We start from the raw sequence: 24,494 nt of genomic DNA, 5'->3' as shown, positions 1-24,494 counted from the left end.
ATATGGTGGTCCTGCTTGATCAAGATAAAGCTAATGCGATCTACGATGATTTAGGGTTTTCACCGCATAATCGGATCATCCTACTCACGATTGGGCCTCGCGGCCACGCACGGTGATCGTAAGCCGATCCTAGACAAGGCCTAAAAACCAACACGAGGTTGATCCCGGAACATCCTGTCTAGGACTAGCAAACGACACCATGCGTGCCGCTGGATCCTCCAACCCTTTGTAAGGCCTAACTATTGCAGATATTAAACTAATCCTTGAAGAACAAGGAGCAACCGTAACGGATCGGATCTACTAAATTATGATCAAGCGAGGTGCCGCCCCTACACCTAAGATAGGTGTAAGGGCGGCTAGATGCGTAAGGGTTGCACTACGACAGCATATGATACGAAGAACAATGCTAACCCTAACACATCTAAGATAACTACGTTGCTCGCCATCAAAAAGGCTTCGATACGAGCAACGCTTGAACAACATAAGCTTAGTGCTGCCTAGATCGCAAGATGCGATCTAGGCAAGCATGATGCTTACCGGTAGAAACCCTCAAGACGAAGGAGTTAGCGATGCGCCGAGATTGATTTGTGGTTGAACGTTGGTTGTTGTTTATTTCATAAACCCTAGATACATATTTATAGTCCAGGGGACTTTCTAACGTGGGAATAATCCCAACCGTGCACGAGGCAAACTCTAACTAACCGACACGTAATCTATATGTTACAGATACAAGGGCAAACTAGCCCAAACTTTGTATATAAGGCCGATTCACGTATTTCTTCCGTATATAATCTTCAAGTCCATCTTGATCGCGGCCCACCTCTGGCTCGGTCAAATTCTGGTGATAACAGTAACATGTATATCTCATGGATAATTGTCAACATAGAGTAATATAACAAGTGCAATATGCAAGTATGTAGGAATCAATGCACAGTTCACACAAGTGTTTGCTTCTTGAGGTGGAGAGAAATAGGTGAACTGACTCAATATTGAAAGTAAAAGAATGGTCCTCCATAGAGGAAAAGCATCGATTGCTATATTTGTGCTAGAGCTTTTATTTTGAAAACATGAAACAATTTTGTCAACGGTAGTAATAAAGCATATGTATCATGTAAATTATATCTTACAAGTTGCAAGCCTCATGCATAGTATACTAATAGTGCCCGCACCTTGTCCTAATTAGCTTGGACTACTGGATCATCGCAATGCACATGTTTTAACCAAGTGTCACAATGGGGTACCTTTATGCCGCCTGTACAAAGGTCTAAGGAGAAAGCTCGCATTGGATTTCTCGCTATTGATTATTCTCAACTTAGACATCCATACCGGGACAACATAGACAACAGATAATGGACTCCTCTTTTATGCATAAGCATGTAACAACAATTAATAATTTTCTCATATGAGATTGAGGATATATGTCCAAAACTGAAACTTCCACCATGGATCATTGCTTTAGTTAGCGGCCCAATGTTCTTCTCTAACAATATGCATGCTTAACCATAAGTTGGTAGATCTCTCTTACTTCAGACAAGACGAACATGCATAGAAACTCACATGATATTCAACAAAGAATAGTTGATGGCGTCCCCAGTGAACATGGTTATCGCACAACAAGCAACTTAATAAGAGATAAAGTGCATAAGTACATATTCAATACCACAATAGTTTTTAAGCTATTTGTCCCATGAGCTATATATTGCAAAGGTGAATGATGGAATTTTAAAGGTAGCACTCAAGCAATTTACTTTGGAATGGCGGAGAAATACCATGTAGTAGGTAGGTATGGTGGACACAAATGGCATAGTGGTTGGCTCAAGTATTTTGGATGCATGAGAAGTAATCCCTCTCGATACAAGGTTTAGGCTAGCAAGGTTATTTGAAACAAACACAAGGATGAACCGGTGCAGCAAAACTCACGTAAAAGACATATTGTAAACATTATAAGACTCTACACCGTCTTCCTTGTTGTTCAAACTCAATACTAGAAATTATCTAGACCTTAGAGAGACCAAATATGCAAACCAAATTTTAGCATGCTCTATGTATTTCTTCATTAATGGTTGCAAAGCATATGATGCAAGAGCTTAAACATGAGCACAGCAATTGCCAAGTATCACATTACCCAAGACATTTATAGCAATTACTACATGTATCATTTTCCAATTCCAACCATATAACAATTTAACGAAGAAGAAACTTCGCCATGAATACTATGAGTAAAGCCTAAGGACATATTTGTCCATATGCAACAGCGGAGCGTGTCTCTCTCCCACACAATGAATGCTAGGATCCATTTATTCAAACAAAACAAAAAACAAAAACAAACCGACGCTCCAAGCAAAGTACATAAGATGTGACGGAATAAAAATATAGTTTCTGGGGAGGAACCTGATAATGTTGTCGATGAAGAAGGGGATGCCTTGGGCATCCCCAAGCTTAGACGCTTGAGTCTTCTCAGAATATGCAGGGGTGAACAACCGGGGCATCCCCAAGCTTAGAGCTTTCACTCTCCTTGATCATGTTGCATCATACTCGTCTCTTGATCCTTGAAAACTTCCTCCACACCAAACTTAGAACAACTCATTAGAGGGTTAGTGCACAATAAAAATTAACATGTTCAGAGGTGACATAATCATTCTTAACACTTCTGGACATTACATAAAGCTACTGGACATTCATGGATCAAAGAAATTCATCCAACATAGCAAAAGAGGCAATGCGAAATAAAAGGCAGAATCTGTCAAAACAGAACAGTTCGTATTGACGAATTTTAAAATGGCACCAGACTTGCTCAAATGAAAATGCTCAAATTGAATGAAAGTTGTGTACATATCTGAGGATCACTCACGTAAATTGGCATAATTTTCTGAGTTACCTACAGAGAATTTAGCCCAGATTCGTGACAGCAAAGAAATCTGAAACTGCGCAGTAATCCAAATCTAGTACGAACTTTACTATCAACAACTTTACTTGGCACAACAAAACACTAAACTAAGATAAGGAGAGGTTGCTACAGTAGTAAACAACTTCCAAGACACAAAATAAAAACAAGGTACTGTAGGTAAAAACCATGGGTTGTCTCCCATAAGCTCTTTTCTTTAACGCCTTTCAGGTAGGCGCAGAAAGTGTGTATCAAGTATTATCAAGAGGTGAAGCATTGATATCATAAGCTCCCCCATCTGTAGTGGTACTAAGGGCTTTGTCAATTTTAGGCCTATAGTAATATTTCTTTGGTTTGGGCACTTTAGAGACATACATAAATTTTTGCTCCTTACCCACATAAGCTTTTTCTCTAAACTTTATAGATGAAAAGGTTGAACCCAAGGTTCCCATAGCTTTTTCAAGCTCACCAATCCTATTGATTTGATCATCATGGACAACACAAGTTCCTAGGACACTAATTCTTTCATCAATTCCTCCTAAGGATTTATCAAGTTCATCAGTTTTATCAAGTAACATCTCCAATTTAGTTTCTACACTCGGAAAATTTTTCTCTATGGTTTCCAATTTTTTCATAACATCCTTAAGAGAGATTTCAATTTTAGTTTCATTAACAGGTGGTGTTCCAAATAAACTCTCAATAATGCAACTAGCTTCTAAAGCGGGAGTGCCTAGGAAGTTACCTCCCGCGAGACAATCAAGAACATATCTATTCCAGCTAGAGATACCAACATAAAAATTCCTGAGTAGGATAGTGGTGGAGTGTTTCTTAGTGCACCTATTATGGGCATCACTGATTCTATACCAAGCATCTTTTAAACATTCTCCCCCTTGTTGCTTAAATGAACGAACTTCAACTTCAGGATTACTCATTTCAGCAGTAGTAACTAAAGCAAACTAGATAAAGTAAATGTAAGTAACTAATTTTTTTTTTGTGTTTTTGATATAGCAAACAAGATAGCAAGTAAAGTAAAACTAGCAACTAATTTTTTTGTATTTTGATTTAGTGCAACAAACAAAGTAGTAAATAAAATAAAGCAAGACAAAAACAAAGTAAAGAGATTGGGAAGTGGAGACTCCCCTTGCAGCGTGTCTTGATCTCCCCGGCAACGGCGTCAGAAAAAGAGCTTGATACGCGTACAACACGCGTCCGTTGGGAACCCCAAGAGGAAGGTGTGATGCGTACAGCGGCAAGTTTTCCCTCAGTATGAAACCAAGGTTTATCGAACCAGTAGGAGCCAAGAAGCACGTTGAAGGTTGATGGCGGCGGGATGTAGTGCGGCGCAACACCAGAGATTCCGGCACCAACGTGGAACCTGCACAACACAACCAAAGTACTTTGCCCCAACGAAACAGTGAGGTTGTCAATCTCACCGGCTTGCTGTAACAAAGGATTAGATGTATAGTGTGGATGATGATTGTTTGCAGAAAAACAGTAGAACAGTATTGCAGTAGATTGTATTTCAGTATAGAGAATTGGACCGGGGTCCACAGTTCACTAGAGGTGTCTCTCCCATAAGATAAACAGCATGTTGGGTGAACAAATTACAGTTGGGCAATTGACAAATAGAGAGGGCATGACCATGCACATACATATTATGATGAGTATTGTGAGATTTAATTGGGCATTACGACAAAGTACATAGACCGCTATCCAGCATGCATCTATGCCTAAAAAGTCCACCTTCAGGTTATCATCCGAACCCCCTCCAGTATTAAGTTGCTAACAACAGACAATTGCATTAAGTATTGCGCGTAATGTAATCAGTGACTACATCCTTGAACATAGCACCAATGTTTTATCCCTAGTGGCAACAGCACATCCATAACCTTAGAGGTTCTTGTCACCCCTCCAGATTCACGGAGACATGAACCCACTATCGAGCATAAATACTCTCTTTTGGAGTTACTAGCATCAACTTGGCCAGAGCATCTACTAATAACGGAGAGCATGCAAGATCATAAACAACACATAGACATAACTTTGATAATCAACATAACAAGTATTCTCTATTCATCGGATCCCAACAAACGCAACATATAGAATTACAGATAGATGATCTTGATCATGTTATGCAGCTCACAAGACCCGACAATGAAGCACAATGAGGAGAAGACAACCATCTAGCTACTGCTATGGACCCATAGTCCAGGGGTAGACTACTCACACATCACTCCGGAGGCGACCATGGCGGCGTAGAGTCCTCCGGGAGATGAATCCCCTCTCCGGCAGGGTGCCGGAGGCGATCTCCTGAATCCCCCGAGATGGGATTAGCGGCGGCGGCGTCTCAGTAAGGTTTTTCGTATCGTGGCTCTCGGTACTGGGGGTTTCGCGACGGAGGCTTTAAGTAGGCGGAAGGGCAGGTCAGGATGGGGCACGAGGGGCCCACGCCCTAGGTCGGCGCGGCCAGGGCTTGGGCCGCGCCGCCCTATGGTGTCGCCACCTCGTGGCCCCACTTCGTCTCCTCTTCGGTCTTCTGGAAGCTTCGTGGCAAAATAGGACCCTGGGCGTTGATTTCGTCCAATTCCGAGAATATTTCGTTACTAGGATTTCTGAAACCAAAAATAGCAGAAAACCAGCAAGCGGCACTTCGGCATCTTGTTAATAGGTTAGTTCCGTAAAATGCACGAATATGACATAAAGTGTGCATAAAACATGTAGATAACATCAATAATGTGGCATGGAACACAAGAAATTATCGATACGTTGGAGACGTATCACGGCGCAGCAAGAGCAGGCTGACGCGTCTTCTCATCGCTACACCTGCGTCGGCCTCGCGCGTCGGCGACGGAGCGCACGCACCATGCACGGGATCAGGCAGATCGCGACGAGGTCGTCGTGCTCGACGGGCCTGCGTCGACTCAGGATACGACGCCGTCGCCCAACCCCTTCCCCTTCTTCTAATTTGCATGCACCACCGGTCTGTAATATGATCGCGCGCCCGGTACTTTGATCGATCGCCGCTACTCTGATCGCGACGAATCGGCGGGAACGATCTCTTTTGAATGCATCTATTTGAATTTCTGATTGGGGGCGGCGTTTGGGGGACGCGGCTAGGGAGCGACGTCCCCCAAACGCGGCACGAACAAAACACGTCCCCCAAACGCTCGATCCGGCGCGGTTTGGCGGACGGTTTGGGGGACGCGACTGGAGATGCTCTTAGATTCATATTCAAAAACTATTTTCAGTAATATAAATATTGTGAGAATAAAATAATGATCTAAGTAATTTCCTAAACTACTTGAGCGTCTGTTGACCACTACTTGCTACTGGACAGACGTACGTAAAAAGCCCCAGCCTCCCAGCCTCCCGTACCCCCAACCTCCCAGCCCTAGCCGCCGCTGCCGCCGCCGGGGCAAAGACCCACGGGGCGTGGCGGCGGCGGGGGCCTTCCTCGTCGACGCATGGAGGACGGCGGCCGGATCTCCCTCCCTCGAGCATGGCGGACGCGCGGATGGGATGGGCGGCGGCGGCCTGCGCTGCGCCCCTTTATCCCGTCGGCTCTCCCCTGGTGGATCGGCCGGCGCGGTTGGGATGGGCAGCGGCGGCCTGCCTGCGCCCTCCTCCCGTCGGCTCTCCGCAGCACTCCGGCAGGGGCTGGTGGTGGGCAGCGGCCAGGCCCATGGCCTGCGCCATCTTCCCCCCGCCTCTCGCCGGTGAGTGGAGGCGATCTCGGCACTACTAGGAAAAGGCTTATTGCCGGCGCACCAAAATGGGCTATTGCCGGCGCACCAAGAGCCCGCCGGTGCGAACGCGCCGGTGATAATAGCTTATTGCCGGCGCACCAGTCGGTGCGCCGGCGGTATCTCGCGTTATCCCCGGCGCACCTGTCTAGTTCGCCGGCGGTAAGTTATACAAGAAAACAAAAAAATTCAAATCTAGATCCGGATCTAGATCTAGATCTAGCTAGTCAACCGTGGTTGTCGTCTATGCGCCGATGTAGGAGGTGCATGAGGTGCTTGAGGATGCCTGGAAGCTCCCAAGATTGGCGGGCCGGTGTAGGAGGAGGAGGAGTAGGCCGGAGGAGGAGGAGTAGGCCGGAGGTGGAGGAGCCCGGAGGAGGTGGAGGATGCCGGAGGATGCCGGAGGTGGTGGAGGTGGCCGACGGTGATGGGGGAGGCCGGAGATGTTGGAGGAGGCCGGAGGACGTCGAGGAGGCTGGAGGTGGTGGAGGAGGTCGGAGGACGTCGTGGCCGTCGGTGGAGGAGGAGGAGGATGAGTTGGTCGCCGGAGTAGCTCGCCGCCGCAGAAGCTCGGTATAGAGAAGGAGGAGCAGGAGATGGAGGAGGAGGAAGAGGAGGAGGAGGAGGAGGAAAAGAGAAGGGGAAAGTGAGCACCGCGGGTTGAGTTGTGCCTATATAGCACTCCTTACCGCCGGCGCACCAAGTAGGGTGGTGCGCCGGGGGTATTTTTTCTTTTTTTTCACCCAAATCTTAAACCTCAAAAAAGTCCTGTTTCTGTTTTCCAATTGACGAATCCATTTTTTCTCCAAACGGCCGTAGGCAGTTGAATTCGAATAGGAAATTGATATAAAAAAGTTTTTCATCGGAGGTCGTATGCAACCAGAAATCCCGTTTTACCGAAAGATGATGCCATTTTGCATAATACATCGAAATTCAAATTTTCAAATTTTCCCTAAAACTAGATCACATATTACATGGGCATTTCAAAGGATTTTATTTTTTGAATTTTCTATCATTTTCTATTATTTTTTCGAAGACTGAAAAGGCGATTCCCGGGGGGGGGGGTGGAGAGAAAAATCTAGGCAACTTACCCCCGGCGCACCTCTATGTTGGTGCGCTGGTGGTAAATTGTCTACCACCGGCGCACCACCATAGAGGTGCGCCGGGGTAAGGTGCCCAGAATTTTTGGGGGCGGCCAGATCTCTTCGAATTTTATCCCCGGCGCACTAATTTTTTTTGTGCGCCGGCGAGTATAGGTCCATCGCCGGCGCGGCGGAAAAGGGGTGCGCCGGCAACACTTTCCACCGGCGCACGTGCAAGGTGGTGCGCCGGCATATATTGCCTCCACCTATAGGCGTTTTCCTAGTAGTGCGGGCTTCACCCGCAACACGAGGTCGCCCGGGGCAGCAGCCTTGGGTACGACGGTGGAGGTGGCCCTCTTCTTCGCCGGAGAGGGTCGGCCTGCGGTTGGTGGTGGTGGATCTATCGATCTATCACCGCGTTCCGGCGGCGAGATTGAGATGCATGGAAGCCGGCGACGGAGTCGCCGGTGGAGGGTTGGAGTGGCCAGCCCAGGATGGTCGCCGACGTGGGGGTCTGACCTGAATAAAGGCGGGTCTCTCTTGCGTGAAGAGGAAGACCTACCGGAGGCCAGGACTCGTGATCTAGCCGGAGTGTTGAGTTTCGGAAGGCTCCGCCGGCGAATGTAACAGTGTTTTTTGCCTGGAGTTTGCTGGATCGGTGGTATTCGGTCGTGCGCACCCATGCTTTTATTCCGACCGATTGGTTCTGGAGGGAGCGGCGCGAAGCTCTTTTTCTGTGTTGACATCAAGTGACTATGGATCCATGATGAAAGTCGGAAGAAGAGAAGTTCATGAAGGCCGGAGGGGAGGACTAGCTAAGGGAGGTTCAAGTCTCCACGTTGTTGAGGGATTTGCTTGGTGTTCCGGGGCTTCACAGCTGCGGTATGAAAGTGGGGGCGACAACACAGGTGAAGTTCAGAGTCCTACCTTTCAGGGTGAAAACCCAAGGTCTGACCTTAACTGGTTGTGCCTGGCAATGACCTTGTTGGAGGCATTGTTTTGAGAGCGGGGACTATCTCAGGGTGAAAACCTAAGATCGTTGATCGGGCGACGACGGTGTTAGAGCACTGTTCCCTTCTTGGAGGCGTCGTTTTTGGAGAGTCTGTATTTCAGGTGTTGTTTTGGCGGTGGATGTATTGCTGTTGTTAGGACCGAGATACTGTAGCGGGACCTTTGTTTCTTAGTTTTCTTTTCCTTTTTTTGGCTGTGTGCATCCGTAGTGCCATTAGGGTGGTACGTTGTTGCAGAGGCTAGGTGTAATTGGTATCTTTTTGATATTAATATATTCCCTTTATCGAAAAATTTGAGCGTCTGTTAAGCCAATCCGAAGGGAGTAGATGCGGAGTGAAGGGCCAGATTTGGGTTGGGTTGGTATCCCGCAGGTTCTCCACCATAAATGCAATATCAAAAGATAAATAGAATCACTTTACAAAGCAGGAGCTAGATCTATAATTTAGAAGGTGGGAGCCTAACGATAGATGCAGCTATGGACGACTGAGTGAATAGTTCTGAAAAAAGAGGCGACGGGATATGTACGAAGTTTTTTTTGTCATCGTATATATACCTAAACTAATGGGACTGTAAACTTTGTATTGTTTTCGTATTATACCCTGATTTAGAATTTTCAAGACCGAAACTATTAGAGTATACGTACGGTTTAGGTAGTCTAGGATAGAGATAGATCTTGTGTCTTGTCTTGCACTCCAAGATGATCCCTGTATGCCTATATATACTCGCCCATGAGACTTAATAATACATCTAACATATTCCGCCAATCTCTCTCCCTCTCTATCGTTCTACATGGTATCAGAGCCCCATATCTCGAGTTCAAATCCTAGCTTTCACAATTTATTCTAAATTCTCCCGCAGCCTCTTGCCGTGTGGCGTGTGTTCCCGGCGCTGCCTCTTTGCCTCTCTACACGTGTTGACTTGTCTTCCCGTCACACGTGAGAGGTGGTGTTGACGTGTATAAGTAGATTGCCTAGCTCTTTCCATCAGTTCGGACTTTTGGTTTAAGTGACTAGTGCATGAAGCTTAACATGGTATCAGAGCGGCGCCGATCCTAACCTAGCCGCAACCCAAGCTTCCGCGCCGCGCCGCCCCCGGGGAGGTCGATCTCCATGACCTACTCCGGGGGCCGCGCAACCCGTATGAGGGTTCGTCCGCCGATCCGTTAATCCGCTGCCCTCGAGTTTTTTTTCCAATCTGTAGATTGGTTTTCTTTTGCTCCGCCGGTTGCACGATTGGTGTTTTCTTTTTTGGTTTTGCCGATCATAGATCGAATTGAGTCGCCCATCGCCGCCACGAGCCTCTACTCCAACCTCTGCATCGACACTGCATCGGCTCTTCCCCATCATGCGCCCTACGCCGGCCCCCGCGGTCGATTCGCTGGCTGGCTGCAGTGCCTGCCTTGGTAGGCTTCCGCGGCCGGCTCTCCCGCATCGTCTCCGCCTCGGCCGGCCCGCCTCCATCTACCGTGGGGCACGGTTGCACGCGATGCACATGGGACACCGTTTGCGTCGCAACCGGCCGCCCTCGCCTGCACGGTCTCCATCGCCGGTCCGTCTTCGCCGTCATCGCCCGGGACTACACCGACAACGCCGCAATCAACTCCGATATGCGCGTCGTCCACGCTATGGCGCGCGTAGCGCCGCCGTCGGTCTGATCAACCGACCGCGCGCACGTCTCCGCCAAGCACGTCCCCGAGCACGCGCCTACCACCGATCGAGCTACGGGTTGCCGCTGCGTCGCCTCTTCGGGCCGCAGCGCCGCCACCTTTGGTCCATGCTACCAGCCTCCGACGTGCCTTCCAAGGCGTGTACGTTGTTGGTGGCCTCCCGCCACTGCATCGACTCGCGCCCTGCAGCTACGTTGGCCCCTCGGGCAGAGACGTCGCCGCACACAATCTACTTCGCCGTCCCCGCGCACCGACGTTCCAGGCTACTACCGCGCCGACCCATCGGCGCAGGTCGCCACCGTCAGCGCAAGATCTACGTCAAGCCGCCGGGTTCCTCGTCACCAACTTCGAGTACCGCCGCCGCACCTCCACAGGTACCCTGCATGACCACTCTGGTCGTCGCAGGCCTCGCCGACCACCTCTACAGTCTAGGCATCCAGCATGGTCACTCCTAGTCACCGCTGGTTTCACCGCCTTCTACGTCTCCGTCCACCACGACCTCGCGGTCCATGATGGTCCCTTCCCTCGCACGCCCGGTATTGGCAACACCGATGCGTGCATTCGTCCCTGACGCATCCCCTAGCCTGGCAAGCTCGGGCCAGCGCCTCGTCTTCATCGGCTTCGACAACGTCTTCATCGGCATCGACTCTTCTACGACTGCCTCGACCGCATCGCCGACTTCGTCTTTGCGTACTCGGTTCTGGCAAAACCGGAGTATGCCTTCGTCCCCGACGTGCGCCTAGTTCTGACAAAACTAGGGCAGCACCTCGTCCTCGACGGCTCGGACTGCATCGACTTCGGCATCGACAACTTCCACGACTGCCTCGACGCGTCTCCGTCACTCTCCTCGCGCACTATGCGCTTGCGGCTTCATGTGTGGCTACCTCGACACCGGCACCCGACCACGACATCGACCACGGCATCCCCTCGCGCGGCTACCCCAACCAAGGTTGCAGCACCCACGCTCTCGGCTACCTCGACATCGGCACAAAGGGCTATCACCTCGCATGAGCACCTCAGCTTCTTCTACAGTCCAAGCATCCGCGACATGACACCATCCACGGCGCTCCCGCTACGACTGCGGGGGAGTGTCAGCCTTCTGGGGTCCACTTCGGTTTATCTCCAGTCTGACTGTCCACGTCGTTCATGTTGTTCAGGATGCTCCCGCTACGACTGCGGGGGAGTGTTAGAGTATACGTACGGTTTAGGTTTTCTAGGATAGAGATAGATCTTGTGTCTTGTCTTGCACTCCAAGATGATCCCTGTATGCCTATATATACTCGCCCATGAGGCTTAATAATACATCCAACATATTCCGCCAATCTCTCTCCCTGTCTATCGTTCTACAGAAACGTTGTTCCGCGTGGCTAGATTATGCCACACCTAGCCTTGGATCGACAAGCTATATTTCATGTGTTTGGTTTAATGTAGTTGTGGCTTGCGCTAATTACTAATCTTACAGGTTGTACATGTTAGGGAAATATGCTTGTTATATTATTAGGGTGTCAAAGGCCACAATATATAGTACATGTACATGTGTAAATATGGAGGAAGCCCCCTAACATATGGGGAAACTACAATATACAGATATATACTCTAACACCCCCCCTCAAACTCATGGTGGATCCACAACACTGAGTTTAGAGAGTAAGAAGTCATGTTGCGCTCGAGTTTGTGCCTTTGTAAAGAAATCCGCCAACTGCAAATCTGAAGGCACATAATGAACCGCAACAACCTCATCATCCACCTGAGCACGTGTATAAAAAGCATCAACACCAATATGCTTGGTCAGCTCATGCTTGACCAGATCACGTGCAATACTGATAGCACATGTACTGTCAGATAAAAGTGGAGTGGGTGTCGTAACAGAGACTCCAAAATCTGCAAGCAACCACCGTAACCAGGTCACCTCAGCAATCAACAAAGCCATAGCCCGCAGCTCAGCCTCAACACTCGAACGGGAAACCGCTACCTGTTTCTTCGTCTTCCAAGCAACAAGCGAACCACCAAGAAACACACAGTAAGCAGAAAGTGAACGACGATCCGTAGGATCACTCGCCCACGTAGCATCCGAGTAGCACTGGAGCTAGAGAGAGCTGGAACTAGGAAATAAAAGGTGACGAGTGATCGTGCCACGAAGGTAACGAAGAACACGGAGGAGATGACTGTAGTGAACGGTGGTAGGAGCTGAGACAAACTGACTCAGAATATGAACATGATAAAAATATCAGGACGAGTGACAGCAAGATAAACAAGACTCCCAACAAGATGGCGATAATGTGTGGGATCAGGAAGAGGATCACCATCAGTAGGACGAAGCTTAACATTAAGCTCCATAGGAGTATCAACCGTGCGCTCATCCCCAAGAGCAGCACGAGCAAGAAGATCCTGAATGTACTTTTCCTGAGAGATAGAAAAGCCATCAGAAGTGGAGGAAACCTCAATCCCAAGAAAATAGCGAAGAGGACCAAGATCAGTCATAAGAAACTGTTCACGAAGACGAGCCTTGACAAAGGCAATATACTCAGGATCATCACCAGTAATGATCATATCATCAACATAGAGAAGGAGAAGGGTGCGTCCACGAGGAGAAGTGTGAACGAAAAGTGCTGGATCATGAAAACTAGGAGAGAAACCAGCAGCAGTCACCACAGAGGAAAACGCTCAAACCAGGCACGAGGGACCTGTTTCAGGCCATAAAGAGAGCGTCGAAGACGACAAACTATCCCATCGGGAATAGAATACCCAGGAGGAGGCTGCATGTAAACCTCCTCACTCAACTCGCCATTAAGAAAAGCGTTCTGAACATCAAGGTGGGACACAGACTAGCGCCGAACAGAAGCAACAACAAGAAGAGTACGCACAGTGGTCATATGAGCCACAGGGGTAAAAGTCTCATCATAGTCACGGTCGTGCTCCTGCTGAAAGCCACGAGCCACAAGACGCGCTTTATAGCGCTCAAGAGATCCATCAGAGCGGCTCTTAATTTTATAGATCCACTTACACGTGATGGGACGAACACCAGAAGGGGGAGAAACAAGATCCCATGTGCCAGTGCGCTCAAGCGCAGCGATCTCCTCAGCCATGGAAAGCTGCCATTCAGGATGACGCTCGGCATCCCGATACGAAGTCGGCTCGGAGACGATAGAGAGACCATACTGACTAGGAGAGTCTGGAGCACGACGCTGACGAACATGCCGTGGAGAGGGAAGCTCATCGGCGGAAGACGACTCCGCAGAAGAAGAGGAAGAAGGAACAACAGAGGAAAGGTCCGAAGCCGGAGAGCGTGGAGAACTAGGGGAACTAAACGGAGGAGAGGATGGCGTCGAAATCGAAGGGGGTGCATCAGAACTAAGAGGTGGAGGAGAAGGGACAGCCTGAGGTGCATCAGGAAAAAGAAGAAAAGAGATATCATCCACCTGGTAAGTACCAGAGGTGGGGCGATGATAGAAGGGATGCGTCTCATCAAACGTGACATCACGAGAGATGCGCATCCGACGACCAACGGGGTCCCAACAGCGATAGCCCTTATGCTCATCACTGTATCCGAGAAAAACACACTCAACAGATTGAGCGGTCAGTTTGGTGCGTTCGCGAGGAGGGAGAAGAACATAGCAAACACAACAAAATAAACGAAGAGTCGAGTAGTCTGGAGAGCTACCAGAGAGACGCTCGAGAGGAATGCCACCTTGAAGGGCAGCAGAAGGCTGAATGTTAATGAGGTAAGTCGACGTAGCGACAACCTCAGCCCAGAAATGCGGCGGAAGAGAGAACGCAATCATCATAGCACGGGTAGTTTCAAGAATATGACGATGCTTACGCTCGGCGACACCAATTTGAGCATGGGCGCCGGGACACGAGAACTGAGTGAGGGTGCCCTGCTCAGCAAGGACACCACACTGGTGCTGGGAGATATACTTGATGGGATTCGTAGCATAGAAAACAAAAAATTTCCTACCACAAGAACGAATAACAAGCCAAGATGCAATCTAGAAGATAGTAGCAATGAGAAGATCATGAGACTAACCCTCGAAGATTTCCAAAGCCTACGAGATTAGATCTCGTTGTTGCAGAAGATTATCACTTGCCGCTTTCAAAAGCGCGTAGAAGATCTTGAAGGTGCCACAGTCGGGCAGCACCTCCGTACTTGGTCACACGTTCGGTGTTGATGACGACGTCCTTTTCCCCATTCCAGCGGGCAGCAGAAGTAGTAGATCCTCCTCGGAATCCCGATAGCACGACGGCGTGGTGTCGGTGGCGGTGGAGATCTCCGGCAGGGCTTCGCCTAAGCTATGCGGGAGAGGTGGGAGGAGGGAGGCGGCTAGGGTTTGGGAGAGGGGGCGCCGGCTTGGGAACTGATACGTCTCCGACGTATCGATAATTTCTTATGTTCCATGCCACATTATTGATGATATCTACATGTTTTATGCACACTTTATGTCATATTCGTGCATTTTCTGGAACTAACCTATTAACAAGATGCCGAAGTGCCGGTTCTCGTTTTCTGCTGTTTTTGGTTTCAGAAATCCTTGTAACGAAATATTCTCGGAATTGGACGAAATCAACGCCCAGGTTCCTATTTTCACCGGAAGCATCCAGAACACCCGAGAACCGCCAGAGGGAAACCCTGGGGGCCCCACACTACACCCTGGCGCGGCCAGAGGGGGGCCGCGCCGCCCTATGGTGTGGTGGCCCCAGGCCCCCTCCGAGGCTGCCCTTCCGCCTATTTAAAGCCTCCATCGCGAAAACCCTATTACAATCGACGAAACCCACAGAAACCTTCCAGAGCCGCCGCCATCGCGAAGCCAAGATCTGGGGGACAGGAGTCTCTGTTCCGGCACGCCGCCGGGACGGGGAAGTGCCCCCGGAAGGCTTCTCCATCGACACCGCTGCCATCTCCACCGCCATCTTCATCACCGCTGCTGCTCCCATGAGGAGGGAGTAGTTCTCCATCGAGTCTCGGGGCTGTACCGGTAGCTATGTGGTTAATCTCTCTCCTATGTACTTCAATACAATGATCTCATGAGCTGCTTTACATGATTGAGATTCATATGAGCTTTGTATCGCTACTAGTTGTGTGCTACTCGGGTGATGTTATTAAAGTAGTCTATTCCTCCCGCATGGTGTAAAGGTGACTAGTGTGTGCACCATGTGGTTCTTGTCGTAGGCTATGATCATGATCTCTTGTAGATTGTGGAGTTAATTATCATTATGATAGTATTGATGTGATCTATTCCTCCTTCATAGTGTAATGTGGACAGTGTGTGCACTATGTTAGTTCTTGGTTTATTTTGCAATGATCTATTATGCTCTAAGGTTATTTAAATATGAACATTGAATTGTGGAGCTTGTTAACTCCGGCATTGAGGGTTCGTGTAATCCTACGCAATGTGTTCATCATCCAACAAAAGAGTGTATGTAGCACATATGAGAAAGAGTTATTTATTATGCGATCAATGTTGAGAGTGTCCACTAGTGAAAGCGTAATCCCTAGGCCTTGTTCCTAAATACTGCTATCGCTGCTTGTTTACTGTTTTACTGTGTTACTACTGTTGCGTTACTACTGCTTGTTTACTATCCTGGGCAAAGCACTTTTCTGGCACCGTTGCTACTGCTACTATTTATTCATACCACCTGTATTTCACTATCTTTTCGCCGAACTAGTGCACCTATTAGGTGTGTTGGGGACACAAGAGACTTCTTGCTTTGTGGTTGCAGGGTTGCATGAGAGGGATATCTTTGACCTCTTCCTCCCTGAGTTCGATAAACCTTGGGTGATCCACTTAAGGGAAACTTGCAGCTGTTCTACAAACCTCTGCTCTTGGAGGCCCAACACTGTCTACAGGAAAAGGAGGGGGCGTAGACATCAAGCTATTTTCTGGCGCCGTTGCCGGGGACGAATCAAGACACTCCACCAAGCCCGCCAACCGCCATTAAACCTCCCACGTCAACTACGCGCCAGTTGTGGGCAGTCAAGCTATTTTCTGGCGCCGTTGCCGCGGAGGAAAGGTAAAAGGTACTCACACTCCGGATCTTGGCTACTAAGCTATTTTCGCCGTTGTAAGTACTCGAAGCTATTTCCTTTAGATCCTGCAATTGCATCTTTTTATTTCTTGTTTATACTAGTTTGGCATAATGGACAAGAATGAGCTTCTTATTCTATTTCCTGATTTAAAACATGGATTGTTTGATGCGAAAATTAAAAAACATATGGAATCTTATTTGCATGCTGGTAGTAATATTAGTATGAACGCTTTGAACACCATTGTTGATAATGATATAGAAAGTTCTAAGCTTGGGGAAGCTGGTTTTCATGATCTTTTTAGTCCCCAAGAATTGAGGAGAAAATTTACTTTGATGATACTTTGCCTCCTATTTATGATGATTATAATGATAGTAGTCTTTTGTTGCCACCTGTTATGGAGGATAAATTTAATTATGATTACAATATGCCTCCTATATTTGATGATGAGAATAATAATGATAGCTACTTTGTTGAATTTGCTCCCATAACAACTAATAAAATTGATTATGCTTATGTGGAGAGTAATAATTTTATGCATGAGACTCATGATAAGAATGCTTTATGTGATAGTTATATTGTTGAGTTTGCTCATGATGCTACTGAAAGTTATTATGAGAGAGGAAAATATGGTTGTAGAAATTTTCATGTTACTAAAACACCTCTCTATGTGCTGAAATTTTTGAAGCTACACTTGTTTTATCTTCCTATGCTTGTTACTTTGCTCCTCATGAACTTGTTTATTTACAAGATTCCTATGCATAGGAAGCATTTTAGACTTAAATATGTTTTGGATTTGCTTCTTGATGCTCTCTTTTGCTTCAAATACTATTTCTTGCAAGTGCATCATTAAAACTGCTGAGCCCATCTTAATGGCTATAAAGAAAGAACTTCTTGGGAGATAACCCATGTGTTATTTTGCTACAGTACTTTGTTTTATATTTGTGTCTTGGAAGTTGTTTACTACTGTAGCAACCTCTCCTTATCTTAGTTTTGTGTTTTGTTGTGCCAAGTAAAGTCTTTGATAGTAAAGTTCATACTAGATTTGGATTACTGCGCAGTTTCAGATTTCTTTGCTGTCACGAATCTGGGCAAAATTTTCTGTAGGTAACTCAGAAAATTATGCCAATTTACGTGAGTGATCCTTAGATATGTACGCAACTTTCATTCAACTAGTAAACGGGCACGTGCAACGCACGTCTCTATAAATAAAAGGACACAATCATAAAATATGTGAACTATATCCTTTAATCCTTTAATAAGTGTAAGATTCTATGGGTCCAAAAATAGATGTATCACTTCTATTTGATCTCAAGGTGTGATTATTTCACATGACATCAGCAACACAATATTACAAGTCCTTTTGAATGCCAAGAGTCTGACCAAGAAAAATGAGGAACAGATCCAAGATGAACATCAATATGAGAAGATAATTTTAAAACTCAGAAACAACCAACAAACTTAGCAACTTCAGACTGCTGAGAATGGTTCTATTGGCGAGCTCCATCTTCCATATCCTGCTCAAATCCTGGCCTGGATCCGGGACGACATTTACTATATCAAAATAAATAGTTCATATCTACACAAACAAATCAAACTGAAGTAGAGGAATGACATCGTTCTGTAACTACTTTTTAAAGAGGTTATCATAGCATGACAAGCTGGAAAAGAAATTGAGGAAAATTTATGAACCAGCATTACGGAACTGAATCACGTGTGCAATTTTTCCAACACAAAGGCTCCCGTTAGCAGTGTATGTATGCTGAAACTAACAAAATGCTAAAATCATTGACACCACATGCAAGAACAGTACTGGCAGCGCAAATTGGGTGACCATTATGTACTAAAGATTGTTGTTTTCTTCCAGACTTCATAGCCAATTGTATGAACAGTCCATACAAAAATAAGAAAGCCAAAAAATAACGTGTATCTAAGGGCAATACCTCTGTGTACCAATTGGGAAAGCAACAACAGTTGTCATTAGCACACGTAAAACTAACAACAATTAACTACCGAGAGAAGAATATGTCAACTTTAACTTATATCCAGATTCTAGACAGGGAAAGGATTCAGCTGGAAGGCGTGAAAGGTTCTCGACAGAGTACAAAGATCATAAACTGGAAATGAGGTGCCCAAAAGACGCAATATATGCAGATGATGCAAATAAAATATTGTTATTAAGTCAGATTAATACAATAATTAAAATGCTTAGTACACTATTGGTCCATAGTAATGGAATATTAGTCACACAAAAATCAAGGAATAATTCTTACTTCTCTAACAATGTCGTGCCTAGTAGTTCATATAAAAATGAGAAGTTATTGTGTTGGATTAGGAATTGTACCAAGAAATCCCTTCTTGCGAGGTACGGAGAAAACCTTTGAAAATGTCGGAATCTAGAAAATACATTTTGCGGCACATAAACATGGTCTGCTTCCATTCTCCCAAAAGCTCAGTTCAACAAAAGATGACAACTAATCATGTATACAGCTGGATGAAGAAATAGATCTTCAGTAGGGGAAATTTGTGCTTGCAAATTGCAACCAAGAATGTGAAAAGGAATCTTCCAACACCACAACACAGGTGGTTAATGCAGAATCTGAAAAATCGACAGACATGACACCAATCAAAATTAATATAGCAAAATTATTTAATGAAGTTAATGTTCAGTGATATTATACGTTATGATGCTGAACCAAAATAATTTGAAAGCAATTAAGAAAAGGTGAACAATGGGAAAGGAACATGGTATGCTTGGAAATGTAATTAGGAAAAAGGGGATTTGAGTAACAAACCTGTAAAAATAATCTAGAACTGAAATTCAGTTGTACACAACTGCACATGTTTATATATCTTATCACTTGGCATGCTGCTCCTCGTTGAGTTTAGTCTCAAGCAAAAGTCAACCGCTCATTAGAATAGTTAGAATACTACCAAACGGCGGCAAAGAGGAAAGCTGATGGTTTTCCTCGCCGAGTTTAATCTGGAGCAGTGACCATTTTCCGCTGGGAGAGATGAAAGATGAAGCAGCCCCAACCAAAACCCGAGATTGAGAAGGATTGCCAGCCCGATCTTACTGATACAACACTACAATTTCTTAGACCACAGGATGAAAAACATGCGTGATGTGCATTGGATGCAAGATTCTTCTTTTCCCAATTTTCATTCGATACATGCTTCACCGATTATGCAGATATTTAGAACTATCAGACGAAGAATGTATCGCCTACTTACCTTAGATTGCCTGTTGCACATCTCACTTGGGTAAACACCTCCTTCAGTCCCTGTATGCCAGCTCGCCGGTGCTTCCACACCAATCCCCACGTCAGACCTCCAAATCATTGAGTTGCTATACAATCGGCTAGAAAACTTCAGAAAAAAACCTATCAATAGATACAATCCCAAAAATAATATAAATAAACATCTTCTCCTTGACAGAAATTTCAAACATGAAACACGCACAAATTGAGACTATTTGCCTACTTGCATAGACTCAACAGAGTATGTACATAACATGATATCTCACGCTACCATCATCAGTTCCATGATATCTCGCCAAGCATGTAAGCATACATGCACAATCAAAAATAAGCATGGCATAGAAGGGATGAATCACAGGCCATAGCGAATCACACAAAATTAAACATGAACTGCACTTCAATATACCATAAACACAACCAGCCGTGATTCCTATGTCCTAACTTGAGCAGCTCCTTGGAAAAGCCATACTTCCAATGGTGCTTCAGCACGTCGTCCAGGTGCACGATGGCGACGCTCTCGGCCTGCGGCAACACAATGATAAACTGGAGGCAAAATAAAGCTCACATGGCACAAAATATAATATGTGTCATCTATAGAGTAGAGGAATTCTTTAGAAATGGTAGGTAAACACAACATAATAAAATGCGATACAGAGAAAGTGCATTCAATTATTATTTCCAAACTAAAAAGCATATTTTCTTACTTTCAAATAAAAAAATCTTATGTGAAAACTACCTCGGTGAAAATTTTGCAGAGTCTAATAAAATGTGATACAGAGAAAGTGCATTCAATTATTATCTCCCCACTAAAAAGTATATTTTGTTACTTTCAAATCAAAAGATGTTTTGCGAAAACAACCCGTATGAAAATTTTGCATAGTCTATCACTTCACAGGCTGCTTAATCTGTTCAGGGATCTGCACTAAGATAAAGTGAAATAGTTGATGCAGATCTTCAACTTATGGAATAATAATACTTTCATTCATTAATTTGAGTTTCACATCAGGTGATAAAATCCTTTTGAATTGCACATACCTCTATTTATGTTGTAGGATCAGGTTCATTCAGTGGTTGATGCTTTGAGTCAGGTCCTGATCTCCAGCAATTGACTTATTCTAACATAAAAAGCAGCCACAATACCTGTATGGGTACAAATCAAATATTTCGTTAGAGGTCATTTTGTAGTAACATAATTGATTACCTAAATTGTGAATGAATGGCACTAATATACAGAGGTATGTGGCACAGAAACCCTGAAATCAGAACTTCGAGTGGAAGGATAACAGGATCTCATGGTTGCAATTTTTGAGCTCTAGAATAGACGAACACAGCCTGAAACAGAACAATATAAGTGTTGTAAACAATGAAATCGATAGACAGGTGAATCAAATTTCCACAATTCCTTGCTTTCCAAAATAACCCACTAATAGTATCCGACAGACCAAGTTTGATCCATACAGCACTTCCTTTCGGATTGGACGAAATTTTGCTGCTCTGAGAATTGGATAATGAAGATGAGGAACACCTGAAATTCGGCTTAGGTGAGGAAAGGGACAACGCGGGCGGAGCACGTGTGTAGGCTGCGTCCCGGGCCAGGTAGGGAGGTCGGAGACGGCATCAGCAGGCGGCAGTCGTGGCTAGGTGGGGTAGCCGCTCAGGAGAAGGGCGCCAGCCGGGACATGGTGGAGAGGCAGCATCACGGGGTGAGGCCACAGTTGGGGACGCCACCGGCGTTGATGGGCGGCATTTTTGAGGAGGACGGCGGTGGTCTAGTAGAAGAGGCTGCCGTGGCGTTGCCTCCCAGCCGTCGTTCGGTCTTGAAATCTTCTTGCGTGAATCACCAACAGCCGTGGAAGCCTCCCGCCCGACCACCTCCTCCGGCACCTCCGTGGCGGAGCAGCTGCGGGTGCCTCCCGACCGGCCACCTCCTCCGGCATTTCCATGTCAGAGGCGATGGGAGCCCTCGCTCGAGACCCATCTCGAGGGATGCGGCGGTCGCCTGGGAGACAGGCCGCGGGAGCCTGGGACTGCGGCGGCGATGGGGGATGTCACTGGAAACGGAGGAATAGCAGTTTGTTCGCTATAAACGTGGGTTAGTGGTGAAATTATACCGTGCAGGACGTTGTCTGCCGCCTCAAACACGGAACAAATCTCACACGTTCAATAGATTGGTTCAATGGTTAAGATTTGTTGGATGGGACTCTCTTGCTCTTTTAATAGTAGTGGTGATTTGGGCATTTTCATCTGAGCAAGTCTGGTGCCATTTTAAAATTCGTCTTTACGGACTGTTCTGTTTTGACAGATTCTGCCTTTTATTTCGCATTGCCTCTTTTGCTATGTTGGATGGATTTCTTTGTTCCATTAACTTTCAGAAGCTTTGGACAATGTCCAGAAGTGTTAAGAATGATTGTGTCACCTCTGAACATGTGAGTTTTTGATTATGCACTAACCCTCTAATGAGTTTGTTTCGAGTTTGGTGTGGAGGAAGTTTTCAAGGGTCAAGAGAGGAGGATGATATACTATGATCAAGAAGAGTGAAGAGTCTAAGCTTGGGGATGCCCCGGTGGTTCATCCCTACATATTTCAAGAAGACTCAAGCATCTAAGCTGGGGGATGCCCAAGGCATCCCCTTTTTCATCGACAAATTATCAGGTTCCTTCTCTTGAAACTATATTTTTATTCGGTCACATCTTATGTACTTTACTTGGAGCTCCTGCTTGTTTGTTTCTATTTTTGTTTTTGTTTGAATAAATGCTTGTGTGGGAGAGAGACACGCTCCGTTGGTTCGTATGAACACATGTGTTCTTAGCTTTTAATTTTCATGGCGAAGATTGAAACTGCTTCGTTAATTGTTATATGGTTGGAAACGGAAAATGCTACATGTAGTAATTGGTATGATGTCTTGAATAACTTGATATTTGGCAATTGTTGTGCTCTTGTTTAAGCTCTTGCATCATATACTTTGCACCTATTAGTGAAGAAATACATAGAGCTTGTTAAAATTTGGTTTGCATGAGTGGTTTCTCTAGAGTCTAGATATTTTCTAGTGAGGTGTTTGAACAACAAGGAAGACGATGTATAGTCTTATAATGCTTGTAATATGTCTTTTATGTGAGTTTTGCTGTACTAGTTCGTGCTTGTGTTTGCTTCAAACAACCTTGCTAGCCTAACCCTTGTATCGAGAGGGAATACTTCTCATGCATCCAAATCCTTGAGCCAAACAACACTATGCCATTTGTGTCCACCATACCTACCTACTACATGGTATTTCCTGCCATTCCAAAGTAAATTGCTTGAGTGCTACCTTTAAACAATTCAAAATTTATCACCTCTGATTTGTGTCAATGTTTTATAGCTCATGAGGAAGTATGTGGTGCTTATCTTTCAATCTTGTTGGGCAACTTTCACCAATGGACTAGTGGCTTCATCCGCTTATCCAATAATTTTGCAAAAAGAGCTGGCAATGGAATTCCCAGTCCCAAATTAATTAACAAAAATAGACACTCCTCCATGGTATGTGATTGTTGGACGGCACCCGAAGGTTTCGGTTAGCCATGGCTTGTGTAAGCAAAGGTTGGGAGGAGTGTCATCATAATAAAACTAAAATAAAAAGGCACTCCTTCATGGTATGAGATTGTTGGGCGTGCACCCGAGGATTCGGTTAGCCATGGTTTGTGAAAGAAAGGTTGGAAGGAGTGCCACCCAAAAATAAAATAAAATGGGAGCCGCTCTTTGAAGGTTTGCCTGGCAAGGGGGTTAGAGTACCCGCTACCATTCGTTGACAACAACATACACCTCTCAAAACTTTATTTTTACTAGTCATTAACCCGTGCAAACTTGCACGGGCTAGTTATTTTGAAAACATGAAAGTAAAAAAGTATTTTAGAAACTTTGTACGTGAATTTAGTTGGCCTGAAACATGTGAGAATAGGAACATACTTTTGAAATGGTCCAACTGATCAATATATACCATGAATCGCTCCTATTGATCAATATATTTCATAGTTATGGAAACCTATATTAGAATGTGCTTATTTAAGGAACCACATGCCCAATTCATTGAGAATAAAGATCAATACCATTCCGTAGTCATTAGAGTTTGCTTAGTTAGTACGATTCAACATACAATTATATATGGACGGCATCAAAGAATAATAGTTTATCTTGAACATAAAGGATGTAGAGCTATAAATTTATTCGCTGTGTATCAATAGATAGCACCACAAATTTTATACACATTGGTATATGTACCAATCCAGGAAAGTAAAATAGAACAAAATATGTTCGTGCATGTGAGAATAAGCATTTTATGTCCTCAACAAACATAAATAAATTCTGTTCTCTTAAAATAAAAATATAAGAAATTTGTCTTGTTTGCATGGAGCACATTTTAAGATCTTATGAATTAAAAATTGCAACCAAGTAACTTGAAAATTGACCTGATTTTGAAGTTCTTGTCAAGCTAGTTATTACTGTAACCAATCATCTGCAAGCGTAGCCTGACTCCATGTATAGGCATGCCCTACTTGGCTTGACTTTGGATGTATCTGTATCACCCATGGGATTTATTCAGTTATGTTAAATGTTATAATGGTAAGGAATTAATTTTGGAAAAGTTATGGAGTTCCATATATCATAGTCCGTAATGCCTAGATTTTTTCCTAGAACTTCTAGCTTTTCGGCCAAGTGAAACTGACATTTATTATATGCACAGTTCGCACTGGCTTAGAAAATAGGGAAAATATATTAAAAGAAAATTTTATGAACACGCAAAAACAATTCATTCCTTATTTTCACACTAACCATGCGGTCTAGATGAATTAGAA

The sequence above is a fragment of the Lolium rigidum genome, chromosome 4 (genome assembly GCF_022539505.1).
Source record: "Lolium rigidum isolate FL_2022 chromosome 4, APGP_CSIRO_Lrig_0.1, whole genome shotgun sequence".
Lineage (NCBI taxonomy): Eukaryota > Viridiplantae > Streptophyta > Magnoliopsida > Poales > Poaceae > Lolium > Lolium rigidum.
Note: the sequence above shows the minus strand (reverse complement) of the source record.